The sequence below is a fragment of the Oryzias latipes genome, chromosome 14, assembly GCF_002234675.1.
Source record: "Oryzias latipes chromosome 14, ASM223467v1".
Classification (NCBI taxonomy): Eukaryota; Metazoa; Chordata; class Actinopteri; order Beloniformes; family Adrianichthyidae; genus Oryzias; species Oryzias latipes.
The window spans coordinates 12,007,296-12,028,988 of record NC_019872.2 but is presented as its reverse complement, the minus strand read 5'-3'; the positions used below and the strand labels follow the sequence as shown (position 1 = coordinate 12,028,988).

Here is a 21,693-nt window from a genome sequence, read left to right as displayed (position 1 = left end):
AGTGGCTGGGATAGGCTCCAGCAGCCCCGTGACCGTGGAAGGGACAAAAAGGGTTCAATAGAAGATGAATGAATGAATGAATGAATGAATGAATGAATGAATGAATGATTATGTGTTGGAACAGGGTCCGCATAGTAAAATGAAAATGTATTGTCGCGATCAACCAACCAACTGTCAATCTGTCAGTTCGTCCATCCATCCCTCAGTCAGTGAATCAATCAGCCAACCAACCAGTCAATCAATCAATTTATTTGCCAATTGTCAGAGTTAAATCACATTGTAACAACAACCGCAGGGCTCTCCCCCACACAACACAACAAGAAGTACTTGATAATAACGGTACATTTCAGCCTCTATGCCAGGGGTGCTCACACTTTTTTGGCATGTGAGCTACTTTTGAGTCGTTTATGTACTGATGATTAAAAACTACACAGTAAGATTACACAAAGAGACTTTTGTCCTAACGATGAGGCCTATTTTTATAAAGACAGAAAGCAGCGACCATCGTATGTCATGCTCTGCTGTAAACCATGCAATGTGGGGAGTGTGGCATTTCTAAAGCGCGTGCCACATAAAAAACAGCTTCCTTAATGAGCTTGTATTTATCGGGCGAGAACTGCAGAGGCGACAGCAGGAGGACACACGCAGGGCGGCTTCAATAAACACTCCGGTTGTCCGGAGTGGTTTTCTGCCGCGGGACAGAAAGCGACTTTCTGATGACAAACAGAATTTGCGCTCAGTTAATATAAACACGCATGTGCCGTGACGTATGTTTCAAAGGATGTTCGATTGGCCGTTCTGCATGTCAATCAAGTCCCGTACTTCTTGGTGAGGATTTTGATTGGCTGGTGGATTTTTAAGAAGTAAAATTTTTTTTTTTATCTTATCTATCTACCCTCATGTCCTCATCATTCATTACGTCGATCGCGATCGACGTAATGAATGATGAGCAGCCCTGCTCTACGCCATAACGTGCAATAAATGGTTACCCTACATCTTTCCACTCACGCTAAAACAATCTAACAGCAGCTCGATGTTTTTAAAATCAACTACAGTCCTTTACGCATTTGACCAATCAGACAGACCCCTCCATGCTGTCGACCAATCCAACACAGCCCTTTTATGTTAGAACTCCTCCCCCTATGTAGACCTGAGTCATCTGCAGTGTAAATGAAGTTATGTCGACTTTTAATTACACAACTCTAACAGTGAAACTGAAATGATGTTTTTTGTTTTGCTATTTGTTGGCCTGTCGTATCGCTAGTCATATCGTCATGCCGATATTAAGCAGTCACATAGCACAAGTTTTAAGTTTAAGTTTAAGTTTTTTAAGTTTTAAGCTCTAGTTAGAACCATTATATCCTGATAGCCATTTTTTTTTAATCTGATAGAGAGGGTTCTCATTTGTTAGTTCACAAAATGAGGGAGGGGGGGAGTCACAGAGAGAAAACAAACAAAGAAACAAACAAAAACTGATGTTTTCATCCAGCGATTTGTGGTAAATTGTTCCTCATCGTTTCCATAAATATCTAGTCTTAGGCATCCCTGATGACACACAACAATGGACAGGTGATTAGCGAACAAGCAGAAAATGTAATCATCTGAGATGGATTGTGTTTGATTGACGCTTAAGAGTTTTTTTGTGCGTTTTTTTTTTTTTTGACTTGTCACAGGTAGAGAAGGAGAGGACGCAGTGGAGAAATAGGGGAACCTTTTCTGCAGGCGCTGCTTTTCACACCAGACCAGAACGGTTTAGGGGAAAAAGTCCCTCCGCTTGCCTGTCAGACTTTGCTCCAATGCTGCCTCTCATTCCTGTTGGCAGAGTGTGATCTTCCCGGCAACCACTGAGGTTCTGTTGATCCGAACGAGTCGAAGGTGAGAGTGCTAGCTTTTCGTCACTAAAACTCGCAGCACCTGAGTTTTTTGCTTTGAGGAGGCAGACAGAAGACAAGGAGAAAAGCAAAAAAAGAAAAGGGGAAAAATGGTGGGAGTCTTATACACTAGAGTCTGTGCACTTGTATGGAAGAGTATCACAGTTACTAGGCAACCGGTACAACAGTTGAGTAAGTCGAGCTGAAATTGCATAAAACACTTTTCATTCCTCTCTCTCGTTCCCTCATTTCGCCATGCGCTGAGGCAGAGTATTCCCAATCGATTACACAATGCCCACCTCTCACATGCTCCAGACGCTCGCCGCCGATTGGCCAGAGCGCGCCGAGGATAAATAAGAAAACAGCTTCCAAATGAGATCTGAATTGGCTATTTAGGATTACTTTAGCCCACGGTGTCACATTTCAAACTGACACTCTCGGGACCCCTCTTTCCACATTGTTTTGTGCTCACGAAACATCTTTAAGAGTCTGTGAGAATCACACTGCGCCTACACTTATTTATTCATTTTTTCGTGATTAGTTCACCTAATGTCTGCGAAGATTGTGTGCAGATGGATCGAGCCGGGCTCGGCAGTGAATCAGACACAAATAACACTGTATAGATTACAAAAAGCAAAAAAAATCCAAATAAACTGGACTGAGTGACCCCTCCCCCCTCCAATTCCTAATAGGAAGTACCTGCTGGCTCCAAAAAGCCAAAATCCTAAAGACTTCTATAGAGAAATAAACAGCTAGCCATTCTGCGTCAGAAAACCATTATTGCCCAGATACCTTTTTTAACATTTCCTTTATTCTTTATTGAAAGTTATTCAAGTTATAAACTTACCAATAAGATGCCTTGATATAAGTATGTGGTCGTACACAAAACGATTTCAAGGGATAGTGGTGTGGACTTCCAACAAACAAACTCCTGATTGGCCAGGGTGGTTGCCATAGAAATTTTGACTCAGACTGACTCACTGGTAACTTCCAACTTCTGGCTTCAACATGGCAGTTTCCATACTGTGGATACATGGCGACTGAATTGACTTCATCTCATCGGACCCGGAAGGAAGCCGTTTTTTATGAAGTTGTCTTTTTAGAGCTGCATTGTTGGCATAGCTTTAAAAATATGCCACAAATCAGTTGTGATCTTGTTGTGGCTTCAGTTAGCCACTAGATGTCTCTAATCAGTTTTTGTCGTTCACTTTTCGGCATATCCCTTCACAGCAAATCTGCTTGCACGGATTTGCATGTTTGGTTTGACAGACACAACACTGCCCTTTATCCGGGCTGGGGACTGGCCCAGGGGGACCCAGACCGCTAAGGGTCATGCATAAGCACCCACACAGGACAAAGCTCATTCCTTCCTCCCATGGCGCGTTTCTACGGTAACCACTCTCACCAACCAGGAATAAGTCCACACCCCTACTAGTTGAAAGCGGGCTACATAAAATCTGTCAACCAAATGTTTCAAACATTGGATGTGGAGACCAGCAGGCACCACATACCTTTATTAAGGCATCTGATTGGTCGGTTTATAACTTGACTACCTTGCACTACAGAAAACAATATTAAAAAAGAGGATTAGCAAAAACATTCTGACAAATATGATTTATTTTCTCTTTAAAAGTCTAATTTGGAATCTTGCAGCCAGCAAGTACTTCCTGTTTGGAATGCAAGGGGGAGGGGTCATTCAGTCCAGTTGTCGCATACAGTCAATGGTTGTGGCCCACAGCCTTTTACCCCTAGGATCCATAAAAAGTCAAACATAGGCCAAAAACCTTTAGATGGATAGAAAAAATGACAACAAACGCAAATGATAGATTAAACCCAGCCCCCGTTTGAGTGAAAGCTTGCACAGTAACTGTGGCTGAAAACAAATAAAGAAGGAGTCCTTTGGGTCCAGCCAGGGACATCCAGCGGGGGATTTTCTGCAGGGTTCAGAACAAATGGTGTGCAAGCAGAGGGCCCTTATTTCCATCAGTGTCGCCAATTTCTGCCAGCATCTCCCCCCTCAAAAATCAAACAAGTGGTGTGATGTCATGTTGGTTTGGTCCTACCTCAACATTGCACTGTGAAAGTAAACATAACCAAAGAAAGATGTAATTTTTTTACCATTTGTGGCCACAGAAATCCCCCAATGTGCCCTAAAAATACAGATTATATGGAAAAAAGGGCTTTTTCCTTACAGCTCTATGACATGATTACCTAGTAATATTAATTATTATGAAAGAAGAACAGGGAGGGGAAAAATGTAGAGGATTGGTTAAATCCCCATCAAAAAGCTAATTACAAAGGAGTCCATACAGGCTTTAAAGAGCACTGAGAAGCGCTGAGCTGCAAGCATGCTGTTCTCCATCAGTGGGGGAGCCGTCATAAATAAACTGTGTGATAGTTCATACAGACACCACCTACTGTGGCCCCCCCTCTGCACACACTCACAAACAAGCGTACATAGCAGTGATCACAGTTTTCCCTTAAGGGATGAGTCTCTTGGGAGGAAGTGTGTGTATGTCAGTGCAGCATCCGTCCTGTTTTCTCCTCAATTTTCCTTTCCTGCAACTTCACAGGAGTTCATCTCAGCACCTGGTTTCACAATATTTCTTCTCTCCTTATTAACTCTTCTTATCTAAATTTCCCTCTTTTTTTCCCCTCATTCCCTGCCCCCTCAGGCTGCCATTTTCTGCTTTGCAGATCCATTCAGACTCTGACAGGCAGTGAAAAGCCTATGGAGATCGATGCGTGCAGCGCGCCTCTTAGAGCTGTCACATGACGTGATGGAGAGTTTAGCTTATCTTTGGTACGGCAGCAGCTGTTTCGCCGTGCGTCTGCCGCGCCCGAGGTGTTTGAAAATCGACCAAATATTCTGCCGCGGTGAGCAGAAGCGTCACAAATTCTTCGTCACCTTTTGACTCTGCAGGATACGGAGGCATCCCTTTGCTCAGATAGACCGCCGTGAAAAGAGGTCTAAGGAATGAATCGTGGCCAGCTCTTCACATGTGGGACTTTTGATTTGCCAATAATCATAGAAATGAAAAAAGAACAAAAAAATATAAAAGTTCCAGACAGATCTCTTCACATGTCATTTGGTCAAACAGAAACCAAATTCAGATCTCTAGATAACAAAGAAGATGCAAAACCATCATATGAAGACTGAATTAGAGAAACTTAATCTGCCAGCATTCAGCCTGATAAAAGCCGTACTTTTATTTTTACGCATCATATTGTAATTTCATCCAAACATATTGGATTTGGACTCATAAAGCCAAGAGCTTAAGCTTTAATCACATGCAGTCATACAGGAGGTTGACCTGGAACAAGATGTTTGGTTGTCAAGGGATGTGGAGGGTCCAAGACAGGTGCATATCTTGAGACTCACCTTAAGGCCCCTAATGAAAACGGAACTTACCAGTGTTCTGTGTAGTATCTGTTACTGTGATTAAATGCTCTTATGACGTACAGGTGATGCTGTTGTACGGTACCCTTATGCCGCACCAAAGTCATTAGCTTCTTATTCCTTAGTCACAACTGCCTTAATGGTTGAATATGGGCTTTGTGCGGGCGAAAAACGGGGGTTGACATGTACGGGGCATCCAGGTGGCCTGCACAAAATTTTGGGATCGTAGACCCCCTTGGTAAGGCTCTCACACATTTTTTTATTCCTTCTGCTGGCATCCTGTGGCCGGCAGGTCATAGAGAACACTTATACAAAAGGTAAGGGTAAGTAAGAGTGAAGTAGGTTAGATGCAGGCGTTTATTACCAAACGTTGGCACTATGCAAGGTGCTCAAGTGATAAGTGTGCACTCCGTGCTTGTAGCCTGAGTTGTTAGAAATTAGGAATTTAGACCATCAGAGTGCAATTTGCGTGGGCATCCAATGGGCGCCACACATGCAATTACGTATCAAGTTCACGTGCACACTCCATGCGTGCTGCATGTATGAGCAGTCAGTAAGGAACCAGTGCACTAAGGACATGGGTGTGGTGCAATGGCAAGGGTACAACAGCATCACCCGTACGTCATAAATGTCGCTCCTTAAAAAGTCCTTACAGCATACCTACCACATGGACAACAATGGTAGGTTCCATTTTCCTGACGTCCCTTAATGTGGCCACACGTGTCTCAAGCGAAGACACACCTGTGCTCCCTTTAAGGTGTAGCAGCACCTGTTTACGACCGTCCAAGGTTAGACACGAACCAACCCAAAAACCCATCAAGAGGTCAAAGCCCCATAGGGGTGCATGAGACTAAGGCTTTATCGATCACAAATGAACAGCACCAATAGGCTCCTTACGTAGTGCGCAGAGTTGGAGGGGTTGAAAATTCATGTATCACGCCCTTTGATCCCCTACTCCACCCTTACTTACTTTTGCATGTTGTATGTGTTTCCTATGACCTGTTGCCTGCTCACGCCTATAGAAAAATGGGCATGAACATTTTGGATCTACAAGCTCTACGGTCTACGACTTTGATATTTCGTGCGAGCCACCTGTACACATTTGCCCATTTTTCGCACACAGACAGCCTGTATCCACCCGTAAGGGCAGTTGTGAGTGAGGCTATACCTGTAGACAGCCTCACAATCTGAAAAATACTCAAAGGTGTTCCAACACTTGTGATTGTTTTTCTTTCTTTTGGTCAAATAGTCAATACAAAGATAAGGAATTGCTGAAAAAAAGAAGCTGATTTCACGAATTCCACTCTTCTTCAGTCTGCCGTGTGTTGCCTGCCAGTGCATCGATCTGCTCAAGCATGGACGTTGCATGTCCCTTATTAGTTATGTAAGGGATTTGTTTTGGCAGGTAAGCAACGACCCTGTTTCACAAGGTAAATGCAGAGCAGTGACCTCCCCTGTTAGGACCATACATCACACTCTGTTTCTTAGGTCTACAGAAACACCAAGACCCTATTTCAGGTCTTTGCCACAACCGCCTGCTGTTTCAGTGACTGTGTGGGCCTGGTCCAGAGGCAATGCACAAGGATAATGAGTCAAGGGATCGACAATTTATTCTGACAGGTAACGGCCTCCAGCTAAAGACACAGTGAACGTATTAGGGCTCTGGAGCTGATGGATTGCCAAGACTCAAGGGTTTTATGTGTATGTTGGTGCAGGTCAAGCACATGGCTGACCCTGAGAATAACAGCTCTTTTTCTAGCATGCTTTTTCCTGGCAGGACTTATAGTAATTCACACAGTGGAAGAAGTTCTAAGGGAAACAAAAAAAAGTGTCAGGAGAAACAGTTCCTCTACCAGTTACTGGTAGCTCTACTCCCTCAGTCAGGATTTAAGCCTTAAACCCTCAGAGTACCAAAATACTTTAAATATATCATACACACTTTATATATATATTACAAATTATATATATATATATATATATATATATATATATATATATATATATATATATATATATATATATATATATATATATATATATATATATATATATATACATTGTGTATATGAAATTTATATAAACCTTTACAGAAAAATCCAGTATCATAGAATGTAAACAAAGATCTGCCCAGGATCAAAGATTGAAGTATATGTGGCAAACGGAAGGCATACTGTAAAGCATACAGGGCATAGAGATTGCTTGATAAGGTCAACAGCCAATCAGGATGCAGAACACAATGTGCTGTGAAAAAAAAGCACAAAAAAAGCATGCAATATTGTGCTAAAACTATCCTTAAAACAGCCAGACCGCAAAAGGTGAACTGCAATGTAGCAAGGGACTAATGTATACTCATACAAGCATGTGTGCCCTAGCCTGCTATCAATACCAGTTATTCAACTGATTAACCCTTTTCTTATTGTATTTTATGATAATCCTTCTTCTCTCTGTGTATTGCAAGAAGGTAACACAATGACTACATTAACTTACAACCTAGTTAGTAAAACGAAAAAAGAAAAAAAAACAGACTGATAGCGCTAAAACAAACGTTAAGTGACTATGCTAACTTCCAACCTAGTTAGAAACACTCAAAAAAACCAGACTGATACCGCTAATACAAACGTTAGGTGACTATATCACTCCTAATCTACAGTATTTAGTAATAAAACAAACAGATACTGCTAAAACAAACATTAAGTAACTACGCTAACTTCAACCTAGTTAGTTACACACCAAAAAACCAGATATGACTGATATTGCAAAATCAAACGTTAAGTGACTAAGCTAACTTCCAAGCTAGTTGGAAACAGGCAAAAACAAAAACAAAAAAATAACCAGACAGATACCGCTAAAACATCCATTAAGTGATAAGGTCAACTCCCAACCTTGTGTGTAACATGTAAAAAAAAAAACACAGTCCAACGCCGCTACATGTTAGCCGAGCCGCATTAGCATATTCACACATATTTGGACTTGTAAAGGAAACAGACTGAGGTTTTGACAAAGTTATTCCAGGGAAAAATCAGAGTCCAGTCTGTAGTTAGTGTATTAGGAGAAGAGTTCAGTGACAGCAGCCTGGTGGTTTTAATGTCAGGACATTTCATTTTCCAGCTCCTCTGTCACTTGACTTCACAGCCGCTCTATAAGAAAGGTCATAGCATGCACGGCTAACACAAAAACAACATGAGCAGGCCGCTTGTTTACAGCGGCACATACTGACGAGGGACGGCAGCGCACACACTGCACAGCCCCACGGTGGGTGCTGTATGAGTAGAGAGCCGGCTGGTTTCAGTCACAGAACCTTCACCCACGCTGCCACAAATCACTTCCTCCTCCTCCTAGACCCCACAAGACAGCGTTTGTGTGCACAGAAACTCCAAACGACTACACGCCATAAACATTTCCCCCCACCGAGTTTTTAATCTAGTTAATTAGCAAGGGAAATATACAAGAAAAAATAAGCTGGAGCCCGCTTTTATGACTGAAAACATCAAAGATTTACACCCTGGATTGGAAAAAAAGTTTTTTTTCTTTCATATTTAACTATTTCAAAGCAGTTCTTTTTTTTTTTTTAAGAAAACCTTTTTTCTTCAAAGCAAAGAAAAAAATAGACAAGCGTTGTATTTTGTGCATCCTTGCATTAATTTCTGTATTAATTATAAGGAAAAGACGAATCCTTGTATGTGAAAGTTGTTTAGTATCAGCTGATGTAACTGACAGTACATATTTTAACAAAGTTTATGATTTTAATAGAAACTAAAACAGGAATCATCTCACAAACACACACTCTTCTCCTATTTTTAACTTTCCTGACGATAATTATCAGGCAGCCACCTGGATGCCCCATCCACATGCTGACTTGTTTTCGTGGCTGAAAATAACCTGATCTCTTTTTCGTACGGCGGGCTCTCCAGTTTCGTTAAGTCAGAACAGCACATGTACCAACATGTGAAAAGCTGTAATGCGAGTGCGGGGCTTCGCTGTGGCCATTTTAGCGCCGTGTGTTGGCTATGTCTCAGGGAGAGATGAGCTCCCTTCATGTGACTAATGTCAAACCAAACTAACATCCAAATCTTTACATATATACACACACACACATCTACCTATGCTCAAGACTGCAAGTCACGACACACCAACCTGTGCACAGCCTGGATTGATTACAAGAAGGCTTATGACTCAATGCCACACACATGGATCACTGAATGCTTGGAGCTGTACAACATCAACAGGACTCTAAGAGCCTTCATAGGAAACTCAATGAAGCTGTGGAAAACCACCCTTGAAGCCAATGGGAAGCCACTTGCACAAGTGTCCATCAAATGTGGGATATACCAAGGTGATGCTCTGTCCCCACTGCTGTTCTGCATAGGTATGAACCCCCTCAGTCAAATAATCACCAAGACTGGCTATGGATACCGACTCAGAAATGGGGCCAACATCAGTCACCTCCTCTACATGGATGACATCAAGCTATATGCTAAGAGCGAGCGTGACATTGACTCCACACCACCAGGATCTACAGTACTGACATTGGGATGTCATTCAGGCTCGAGAAATGCAGCCGGATGGTGACAAAGAGAGGCAAGGTAGTCCACACAGGAGGGGTCTCACTCCCAGAAGGAACAATAGCAGACATCGAGGACAGTTACAAGTACCTTGGAATCCCACAGGCAAATGGCAACCTGGAGCAGGCAACAAGGAAAGCTGCAACAGCTAAATACCTCCAACGAGTAAGGCAAGTCCTGAGAAGCCAGCTCAATGGCAAAAATAAGACCCGGGCAATAAACAGCTACGCACTGCCCGTTATCAGATACCCTGCAGGAATAATAAGATGGCCAAAGGAAGAGATACAGACCACGGATGTTAAAACACGAAAGCTCCTCAACATGCATGGAGGGTTCCATCCCAAATCCAGCACCCTGAGACTGTATGCTAGCCGCAAGGAAGGAGGCCGAGGACTAGTGAGCGTAGAAGCCACTATCCAGAATGAAACATCCAAGATCCATGAGTACATCAAGCTCAAGGCCCCAACTGACAGTGTGCTCAGTGAATGTCTCAGGCAATGGAGAACAGAGGATACAGTGCTGGAGGACAGATCCTCATGGGAGGACAAACCCCTACATGGGATGTACCACCGGACCATAACTGAAGTGGCTGATATCAAGAAGTCCTACCAATGGCTAGAAAGGGCTGGCCTACAGGACAGCACCGAAGCGCTCATCCTGGCAGCCCAGGAACAAGCCCTGAGCACCAGAGCGATAGGGGCTCAGATCTACCACACCAGACAAGACCCAAGGTGTAGGCTGTGCAAAGAAGCGCCTGAAACAATCCAGCACATAACTGCAGGGTGTAAGATGCTGGCAGGGAAAGCATACATGGAGCGCCACAATCAAGTGGCTGGAATAATATACAGGAACATGTGTGCAGAATATGAACTGGAAACCCCAAGGTCAAAATGGGAAACACCTCCGAAGGTTGTAGAGAATGAGAGGGCAAAGATCCTGTGGGACTTCCAGATCCAGACTGATAGGAGGGTAATGGCGAACCAACCAGACATTGTAGTGGTGGATAAAGAACAGAGGAGATCCGTTGTGGTGGATGTGGCAGTGCCAAGCGATGGGAACATCAGGAAGAAGGAACATGAGAAACTGGAGAAATACCAGGGACTCAGGGAAGAATTGGAGAAAGCATGGAAAGTGAAGGTGACAGTGGTGCCTGTGGTAATTGGAGCACTTGGGGCAGTAACCCCCAAGCTGGAGGAGTGGCTACAACAGATACCTGGAAAGACCTCAGACCTCTCAGTCCAGAAAAGCGCAGTGCTAGGAACAGCTAAGATACTGCGCAGGACCCTCAAGCTCCCAGGCCTCTGGTAGAGGACCCGAGCTTGGAGGAGAAACCACCCGCAGAGGGTGAGAGGGGCGTTTTTTTTAATATATACAGTCTATATGAGAGACCCTCAAGACAATTTTAGGCTTTTTTATTTGTTCACATCACAATACTCAATAACAAAAAAGCCTTTATTTTAGGATTCATGACTCAGACAGGAATTAACGCTCTTTCAATAAATCCTTTTCAGACAGTAGCTGGGATTAACTATGGCAACAGCCTATAACAAATATTACTTTTGTCGCTTAATTTGGTGCCCCCATGACCTTTTTTCCAGTCACAAGGGATTGAACTGCTTTCCAAAAATAAGAAATCTCATCAAAAAATTGGTAAACAAACATTTTTAGAAGTTTATAGATGTTGAGATGCGCTAAAGGTTGAATCTAACATTTTATTGAGGAAGAACATCAAAATTATTGGGGATGATAATCCAGGTTTTTCTTAACGACCCTCTCTGATCATCTTTTGATTTATTTCAAAGCATTCCCAGTAGTCTTATAATTATGATTATGCTTTTTTTTTGCCAAATCAAAAAAACCTGTGTCGTTTTTCAAGATTACCGGTGTGGAACAACCCCCCATCCTGTTCCCGTCCCCCATTGCTGAAGCTCTCTGATCTGAATGGATTTCCTCCATCATTAGAAAAACGCCACAAGAACATGTTAAAACACCATAAACACTGTTCTCATCAGAGTGGATATTTAAGAATAAGAGTTTAAAAAAGATAGGATGAGTTTTTTTCACATGATTTTAATTTTTAGGGGTTAGTATTTAACGTACATGACGTAAAGCTTTCAGGCCTATGAAAATTCAAATGCAAGGCCATTCTGATACAGAAATCGTTGTCCGTTTTTGGCTAAAGAATTTTCATTAAACTTGTTGGAGACTGCAGTGGGCAGCCATTTTTTTTTAGTCAAGCCTTCATTAGTGAGGCAGCTGCTGTTCAGGAAGTAGGGAAGTTGGCTGCCAATTGGCATGTTGGTAGTTTGACTCCTGGCTCCTGGAACATGTCTTTAGGCAAAACATTGCACCCCACATAACATCTGGTGAATCCATTGATTTTTAAGGGAGAAAACAAGGAGGGAGGGAATTTTCTAGAAAAGAAAGGAAGAAGATTTCTATTTTTAAAATGTCTGTGTTTATCCTAATCGTTTCATTTTTCGTTCTCTTGAACACGTTTACTGGTTGTTCCATCTGTTGTTTTACGTTAAACTAGATATCTTAGATTGTAGATTTTACAACTTTTTGGTAAATTTCTATATATTTTAACCCTTTGATGCCAGACATGTTTCCGGCCACACCTAAATATCAAATGACATAACGTCAATCTATGACGCAATCACCGTCAATCAGCTGATACTAACGTGGAGAAAAGCAGTTTTTAATCTTGATCAATGTAAAAGAGAAAAATTAGCTGGAGCACGGTTTTATCATAGATAAGGTCGATAGATTAACACCCTGGATAGGACAAACAAAAAGTTCTTTCTTTAATATTTAACTATTTCGAAGCAATTTTCTTTTTTGGGAAGAAAACCTATTATCTTCAAAGCAAAGAAAAAAAGACAAGAGTTGTATTTTGTGCATTCATTTCTGGATTATTTATAAGGAAAAGATGAAGCCCTGAATGTGAAAGTTGTTTATTATAAGCTGATCTAACTGACAAAACGCACTTTAACAAATTTCACAATGTAATACAAAACTACAACAAGAATTGTCTCACCCTTCCCTATTTTTACCTTTCCTGACTATAAATATCAGGCAGAAACCAGAATTCCCCGTTGAGATGATGACTTGCTTTTGTGGCTGACTTGTTTTGCACCCTCATTATGGCTGGGAAAAAATCCCAATCAACCCAAAAATAAATCTTCTTTAACAGCAAATTGAAATAAATCGCTAACATACATTCATCGCCCACCCCTAGCGGAAAGCAGCTTATTCGACTGAGGATGAGAAGGCCATAGTTTCTACAGAATGGCAGTAGTTCATTAGATATCTGTTTCTAAACCCTGCCCCATGTTCCCATCACCCATAAGTGAGAGCTCTCTGTTTACACACCCCTTAGCTAGCTTACAGCCCCTTCGCAACCCCATGGGCCCCTGTAAAGCACTTATGTTACAGAAGCCAAATAATGCTAAATAAGACATAGACGGACAGATTGATTGGCCAATAAAAGAAGCAAAATGCGCAGAGAAAACAAACACAAAAGCTATATTTCAACAACGGCAGTGAAAGAATGTGCATACACGGTCCCACAAAAACACCCCATAAACGTTTGCCTTTTTAGATCTTTCAGAAATTCCTCCGGGACCCGCTGGGCACTTTTCAATTTGCACATAACAACTGAGAGGCATTGAAAGCATAAAAGATGAGTCGGACACAAACTGCTGTTCGACCGGACGGTGTACGAATCAGAATGGATACACACGCTTGCAATCACACACATGCCCCGTTCTGTCAAGCCGGTATAGCCCATCGATGATGGAGAGTCTGTGCATAGCCTATAATTCTGCAGAAGCTTTTTGTTACCTCTTCCTTAAATGAAGAGTTTAGAAATTGAGGTTATGTTGTGATTGATGGCTGGAGGATAACAAATGTCTTTCTGCAGACGCGGCTTTGGAGCAGATGCACACGTTCAGTCATCAACCTGCAATCTTCGGTCATTTATCAGGTTAAGGGGACAGGAGCCTTCAAAGCCTTAACTTTCAGACAAAGCAAGCGTCTTTTCTTGTTTTTGTAGTTGTACTTCTCGCAGAGGTCAAGAAACTGTGTGTGGTAATAATTTTTCACTCAGCTTCAGGGGCTCCCTTTAATTCGACCATAGCGATATTTCCAGTGGACTTTCTCTTTTGTGACTTGATCAGTCCCGTTAAGAGATCATGTTGAGGGGCGAAGCTTTTATCCTCGGAGGAGAGGAACACACAGCCTCCTCCCCCTCGATAGTGAGACTTTGATCAAAAATGTGTCGTAGCATTTTGCTCCAGATGAATTATTCAAAGGTCAGCGAACAAAAGCATGTTTGTGGCGGGTTGCCTTACAAAAAAAAGGGGGGGGGGGGGGGGTTGAATGACGGTAAATTGGCAAAAGTGTTCGCTGGGTCTCGGTGGGGAGCTGGCCGCTGAGCCTCGCCCTCAAGGGACCATTTGGCATCAAACAACGCAAGCTCCCTGGGATTGTTGCAGCTCTAGTCAAAGCCAGGCTGTTACTCCGCATTTTCAAACCATCAACTTTATATCCAATTCTTTTCAGGGCATTATGATTTCTGCAGCTTTCAAGCACGTGGGGAGGAGAATGGACTTTTAACTAGAGAGACAAAACGTCTGTTCCTGTTGGGTTATGTGTGTGTTTTTTTTTTTGTCATGAGTGTTAGATTTTCTTGTGCGCTTTTGTGTGTGTGTGTTTTAATAATCAGTGAATTCAAGCAAAACTCTGTTGGCTCTATTGCACCAACACGTGTAAGTGTGACCGTGCAATTGTGTGTGAAGAGTGGAATCATGAAATCAGTCCTATCAGGATTCTCTAAGACATAAGGTCGCTATCGCTAAAGGGCAGTGACTCTGAAAAAAATTAAACTTAATGAATTGAAAAAATAAAATAAATGACAAAGTTAGGTCAAGTTCAGAATACAGAAGTGATGGGCGATACCACACTTCTGAGATTCGATACCTCTACTTTTTGCATAAAATATTCAATATATATAATATACGATACACTTGCCACCCTATCAATAATTTTACGTACCATTTTCATAAAGCCTCTTGAAGGGATTTCACGAGGACACACCTAAGCTTCCTAAAAGATGCAACGGCTCTCTATGAACCTCTATGATTCCAGACAACCTAAAAACTTGCAGCACCTGTACAAGAGGTTTCCGTATGGGTGCATGGGACTAAGCTTTTAGGTACCTCTTAGGGCAGGAATGTTGCCCATCCCATGCCTTTAGGGCTGGTATTTGAGCATGATTTCCAGGTATCCAAGCCCTACTCATGACTGATTCATATGTCCAGCCAATTAGAACATGTCAGAGCAGGGTAAGTTGAAAAACATGCAAGAAGCCCTCGAAGTCTGGAGTTGCCCATCCCTGTAGGTCCAACTCACTACATAATATTGAAAATGTGGCAAAGAGTTAGACAAATTACCATCTCTGGCTTGGGGTAAAGTACTCTGTCACCAATCGCGCCCGAGTACAGCTACTATATTCACCAGTCCGCTAGGTGATGAGGTTTTCTCCTCCCATTAGCCCTTCATATGGTTTCATAGTCTATGTTTGGTCTTTGAATAGGATCAATACATTGGGGACTCTGGGGTCGCAAGACACTGTAGCATAAGCGATGCTATAATGTAAAATCTGGGCTTACAGCACAATGCATAAAGTTTCAGTTTTACAGTACAAGAATCGGTGAAGGAGTCTACTCCTGCAAGCAAGCCAAGTGCTCTGTACACAAAAGTGGCACCAGAGTGATCGCAGCTTATTAAAAGCGGCTTATTACTGGAACAAATATTAGTATATTTCAAAGGCAAAACCTATGGATACTCTGCATTGCACAATGTGCAATAACAATAGTTTACCATGCTTTGCCCCCTGAGTGTGGGAGAAAACAAAGGAGCGATGAGGGCAGAGGTGGGAGGATAGGTCTGACCTTGAATGTTCTTATGGTTTATGTACTGTATGCATAACACGATTCATTACACTGCGGCACCTTCCATTATTTATGAAGTGTTTCTAAGAAAAAGTCAAGAAAGCTTAAGTGGGTTATGTGAATTGATTCATCAAGATGCAAAAAATGAAAAATAAAAGAAAGCAAAAAGGACAGAGACAAAATAAAAACAAGAGTTTGGCATTTAAGTTTCAGGGTTTTGCACAAAGGTCTTCAATTGCAATTACCCACCCATTTGGTATATGATCCTGGAGAGAAGAATACTTAAAATGTGTCTATTCATCCATGTTATAACTGCTTGGACTTACAGATAACCCATCTCCTCAGTCACCTTCTTCACATCATGTAACACTGATGGTACTGAGCCAACCAAGTGACATCACTCCACTACTGCCATGTACCTTCAAACTTTTATGTCCTATAGAGAGAAATTACGTAATTTATTTAATGTATAAAAGAGTGATTTAAAAAAAACATTTTTCTCACTTTTCTCACTGAAGTTGCATTGAGTGTATCATCAGCATATTTATATAGACATTTAAATGCAGCTCTGAAAAGTTTTGTAATAAAAAGGGGCATTAGTACACCTCAGTTCGTCCCTTGAAGCCACAAAAGTAGAGGGAATTTCTGAGGGTTACACGTGTTATATATCCTCAAACAATCTCTCCAGTGAATCTTGGATCTGTGCTGCGGCTTTTCTTTTAGCTGCTTAACCACGGAGACATTTCGACCAAACAATCAAACCAATTTTATTGGTTTCTTTCAGTATTGAGGATAATGTAGCGCTTCCTCATGTACCTAAGAAAAAAGGGAGATCAGCCAGCCTTAAGCTAGTATTTTATCAGGATGCAATTAGTTAGGAGGGAAAACACAAGGAGTACAAAATACTATAAGAAACCAGTAAAGGGAGGTACTATGGGACATTGCTGATTTGATGATGATATCCAGTTTCGCAAATATGTCAAATTACTTTCAGTTAAAATGATGGACAAACATATCATCCAAACACTGATGTCCCATAGTACCTACCTTTTCCAGTTTCTTGTTGTGTTTCGTTTTTTAACATTTTATTATGTTCTCTGCTTTCCGAAATGTTTTTGTTTTTGCTTTTTACTTTTTGGTTGTTTGAAATTTTGCTTTGTTTTCTAAAATTTAATGGTGTTTTCCTTTTCTTTTTTTATCTGTTGTGATCTTTAAAATTGTTTTGCATAAAGTGATTTGTTGGTTTGCACTTCAGGGCCACCTTACATAACTCATTTGACTGTGGACAATTTGGAAGTGTGTAAGGTGTGTTCTTTTGCCTGGTTCTTATTTTGTTTGGGGGCAAAATCTAGATTATTCTTTAAGTAGTCCAATTTATTAAAATTAATTAGGCAAATGTGACCTTATTAGAAATAGCTTACTGATTATACTCATTAAGTTCAGTTAATGGCGCACCTTTAGTCATCCACTATCTTTTGCCTATGGCTAAGAAAAAATTTTTACATCTTAGATTATATTTACAGAAAATAAAGAAACATCTTCAATTACAACAGACAAATCTGAACTCATTTGAGGTACTCGGAACAAATTGAGCTGGAACTAATTTATTTTTAAGGGCAAATTACCTACATAAGTAAATATAATTGTGCTTTCCCCCCGCTTTTTTTTGTTTGTTTTGTTTTATCAAAATAAAATTAAAACTGACCTCAACATGCTCCTATTATTGCTGTCCACGGGCAAGAATCCACAAGAGTCATGTAAGCACATTAGGGGACAGGGGAGTGCAAAAAAAAAAAAGACTAAGCTGTCATTTAGCCCTTGTAGGACGAAAAAAATAAATAATAAAAGAACACACACAGCCAATTATAAGAAAAAGGAAAAGATTTTTTAAATCAATATTTCTGTTACTTTTACACTCCCTACCACCTTTCTTGTTGATCCAAGCTTTCACTTGTTCCCACTCTCCTTTTCTTTGTCGTTCATTGTAAAGGTGTAAATTGGACACAGATAATTGAATATTATTATCCTGATAGGACACCATCTGTTAACTGTCCACCCCCAACATCACAGAGGTACCACACAGTGCGTGCACACATCCCAGAGCACCACACTGCACAAAACTCCAGGCACGTTTGGCTGTAGCTATGGGACACTGAACTCCTGCAAATGATTAAATTTAGTCAGAATCATATCTTTATGCATAAATAGTGTTTATAAACTCATTAACTAATTCCTTACTTTACCCCACACTTTGAAGGCATTTTGTCATTGTTTTGCTCCATTTGTCATGAGGGTAGCTAGCTTAGCAGGGCTACTAGCTTTTTAAAAATCTTTTATTGGCTAATCGTGTTAAATGTTTAATTGTTTATTTATCGATTTCATCGACTAATTCAGTCATAATGTCACAAATGCATCTATATTTTTTAGTTTAGGAGGAAAGCTCTGTTTTGTTGTAAACTAGTCAGATGCGATTAGCTTGTGCGGGGAGCCTTTAGCCTAGCATGTTTGGTAAGCGGTTCATAAAAACTGCTTCGTCAATCCAGTAACAGAAATGATAATTATATTATTAACATTAGAACAATCAATTCTGTTACGTAGTAGAGTAGTCGTTGATTTAAAACAATAAAATTGTATTTCCGGGAATTCTGACATACCACAAAGTCAATTTCAGGTCCATAAAGTCACTGTTAGACTATGCCTGTTTTTTTTTGTTTTTTTACTCTGGGCCTTTTTTCAGTCTAAAGCCTTTTTTTTTACTTAGTGGTCTGATACGGTACGCTACAGTCCGGTATGGCCCTGTCTGGTGTAGAATGGTCCAGGGAATTAAGGTGAGCGTTCCACTCAAAGTTGGACTGTCACGGCGCATGTGGGGTGAAGCTATCATTGCCATGTTGGAACCAGATATCCTCAGTCACCTGTGATTGTTCCATGTCCGTCTTAGTCCACATTTCTAAAGCAACCACTCTCTCCAATCAGCAGTGAGCATGTTAGAAGGCCACACCCCTTCCACGGAAAGTGGGCTCAAGAGAATCCGTCAATCAAACGTTTTCGCTTTTGACGCAAGGCCACCTACTTACTTGAGTTGAGGCATCTGATAATTTGAATAACTTGCGCTAGAGCAAAAAAATTAAACATGAAAAAAATTAGGATTAGCAAGAACATGTTAAAGAGATGTAGCAGAGCAAGTTATAGTTATTCTGACTAATAGTATGACAGAAATAGCTGTTTATTTCTCAATGGAAATCTATGGAATTTTGGCGTTTTGGAACCAGCGATTACTTCTGGCACAAGAGGGGGTAGGGGTCCAGTTCTCATATAAAGTCTATAGTGTTACCCATTCATGCCTGACTTTATTTCCAATTATATAAAACAATATTTTATTTAATGTTTTTTCCCATTTAATGTTACGCTAAATTAAGTGGAGTCCTGGATATAATGGTACGCTGCTAATTAGGGACATACAGCATGACGGAAACTAGAATCTGCACCAGGAAGCAGACTTAAAGTCTTATACAACAGGCAAACACAAAGCCAACAGAGAATCTACAAATAATAAAAAAAATAAAAATTAATTTAGGTTTCAAGCATATTAAAACCACAAAATACGACTGAACCAAAGTAACTACCATTAAAATCTTTCTTTGTTATTGAGTTAATAATTAATAATCAGACTGATTTATTTTTTCTTTGAAAAAATTTGGTTACAGCAGCACAAATCTTAACAAATGAACATCTTCAATGCGCTTACATTTTAACGTTCCTCAAAGCACCAGCTGAGGCAGAAGTTTGTACAAATGATGCACAATGACAGTGTTCCACATAACTCTAAACAAAACCCAAATGCAGAGTGGAGCTGGATCGTGATCCCAACAAAAAATGAAGAGAAATTCCTGAATGGACTTTTGAAAAGCCTTAATGGTCCCCTCTCCCGTCGTTGCCTCTCTTGTCTTCCAACACACATGGGTGATTAGCAGTTGGCATTTTGTCTTGGCCATGTACGAAATGAGCACACCAACATTACCATCTCAAAGATGCTCTCGTTTCCTGGTTAATGATCAGGACACAATGGCTGCTCAAACACTTGATGGATCATTGAAGGACTTTGCTATTTGGCTTTGTGCCTCTATAGTCACTTTGCGTGCGCGTGCACATGTGCGCTTGTGAAACAGAGTCGCAGCCACTCTGGGTCCCGTATGAGGACTCCTGCAGACCTTTCAATGGGAGCAATAATGTCAAGGAGCTCCAATGTCATATCCATCACGGCTGACTCTCTGTCAGGGCCAGACAAAGGTGTTGACACGTCAACACCACGCAGTGAGTGAAGAGACCATTCAAATGTCAGTTTGCTGACGCACAGCCATGCTCTCACAGATGGGCGCAAACCAGTGATTGTCAGCTGGTAAGTCAGGTAAAAGGCCACTGCATATAAAATGCTCAAGAGGAGCAATCCATTGAGGCTAAATGAAAGAAGATGTCTTCATCCCCAGAGGAAAATATTCAGTTGGTACAATCACACCTGTCAACTTGGGCAAATCGGGCCCGGGCGGGTCTATTCAAGTCAGAGTGTGTTAGGAAAGTGCTTCAAAATGCAGCAAATCTGGAAATGCATTTGTAGGTTTCATAAGAGAATTTTACTCTTATTATTTGAAAATCTAAATTTTGTCTAATCTTTAAAGGGCATCAAGAATTAACAGAGAAAAAAAAGTGTTTTAAATTATTTCTGCAGTTGTAACCTGTAGAGAGTGGCTATTAGATCGGACGAGTATTCTGTCTTCTCTGCACCAGTGAGGAGTCGAGCTGCAGCACTTCCAAACAGCTGCAGGCCAGATGGGACCCTTTGACTGATTCCTACAAACAACATAGTGGTCAAGATGAGATCATAAAACAGCATCAACTGCACACTACAAATATGGTCCCTGAGGGCCTTTGGGCAGTCCAGGGGCTTGGATGTCAACTGTAGCAATAGAAAAAACAGTGTGGGACCTCGGGAGATTAGACTCAGTTGAATGACTTATAAAAAATAGAAATAAGTTGGAGATTTTAGATCCCCTATGGTTTAGTCACATGCATCAATATGGGTGCTGTGGGTTTTCCGGTTGTCCGGGTCCATGGAGGGTTGTAGATATTTTTAAGGGAGTGCCGATTTGTCTTGCAGTTCCCTTGTTGCTACTGCGACCTAATGCTACGTTTGCTCCGGGCTTGGAAACAGGCTGTCAATCAACCACGTCCAATGAATAGTCTATGTAGACGGGCGTTCAGAAATCTCTTTCATTTGTTACTACACATGTTTTCAATTCAGTTTTCGGGTTCCACGTACAAAACCTACGGCTATTGAACGTGCGTCAAAAGTTGAACTTTGACCAGGGATGCAGATTTGGTATTGAGGTATAGTTAGCACCCTTTTCAAAACACGGAAGTACCAACTCTTGGAAAATTGAGCACGGAGAAATTAATAATTGCGGTTTGTACTCAAACTGAATTATTTGACCCCAAGTCTTTTGTATATCAGAATAGAGCTGTGAAAGAAAAAGCCTGGAGCAGGATTCTTGAGTTTCCAACTGTGAGTGCCTGCGCTAGTATTGCGTAGCGACAGTCCAGTGTGAACACCATATGCTAAAAAGCGCATTCAAGAATAACTGTAAGCTCATTCTTGAATGTGCATCACATGCCAGGTATGTATGTAGCATTAGGGACATCATGAATAAAACAACGTACCATTGTGAGGCATGTGGTAAATGAATCGTGACGTGTTTGTAAGGACAATGAAAGTTACACACACTTATGACGTACAGGTGATGCTCTAGTATGGTGCCATAATGCCACACTCTAGTCATTAGCGAGTGTTGGTCCCTTACTGACCGCACACAAATTCTGCAGGTGATGCATTACTGAACAGCACTATT

The 21,693-nt window shown here is 41.2% G+C and overlaps 1 protein-coding gene across 3 annotated transcripts in view; it reads right to left on the bottom strand.

The window, feature by feature from the left end:
- LOC101155048 (cell adhesion molecule 2) overlaps positions 1–21,693 on the bottom strand; it is a 303,842-nt gene that overhangs the window by 81,144 nt on the left and 201,005 nt on the right. The window lies entirely within an intron of this gene.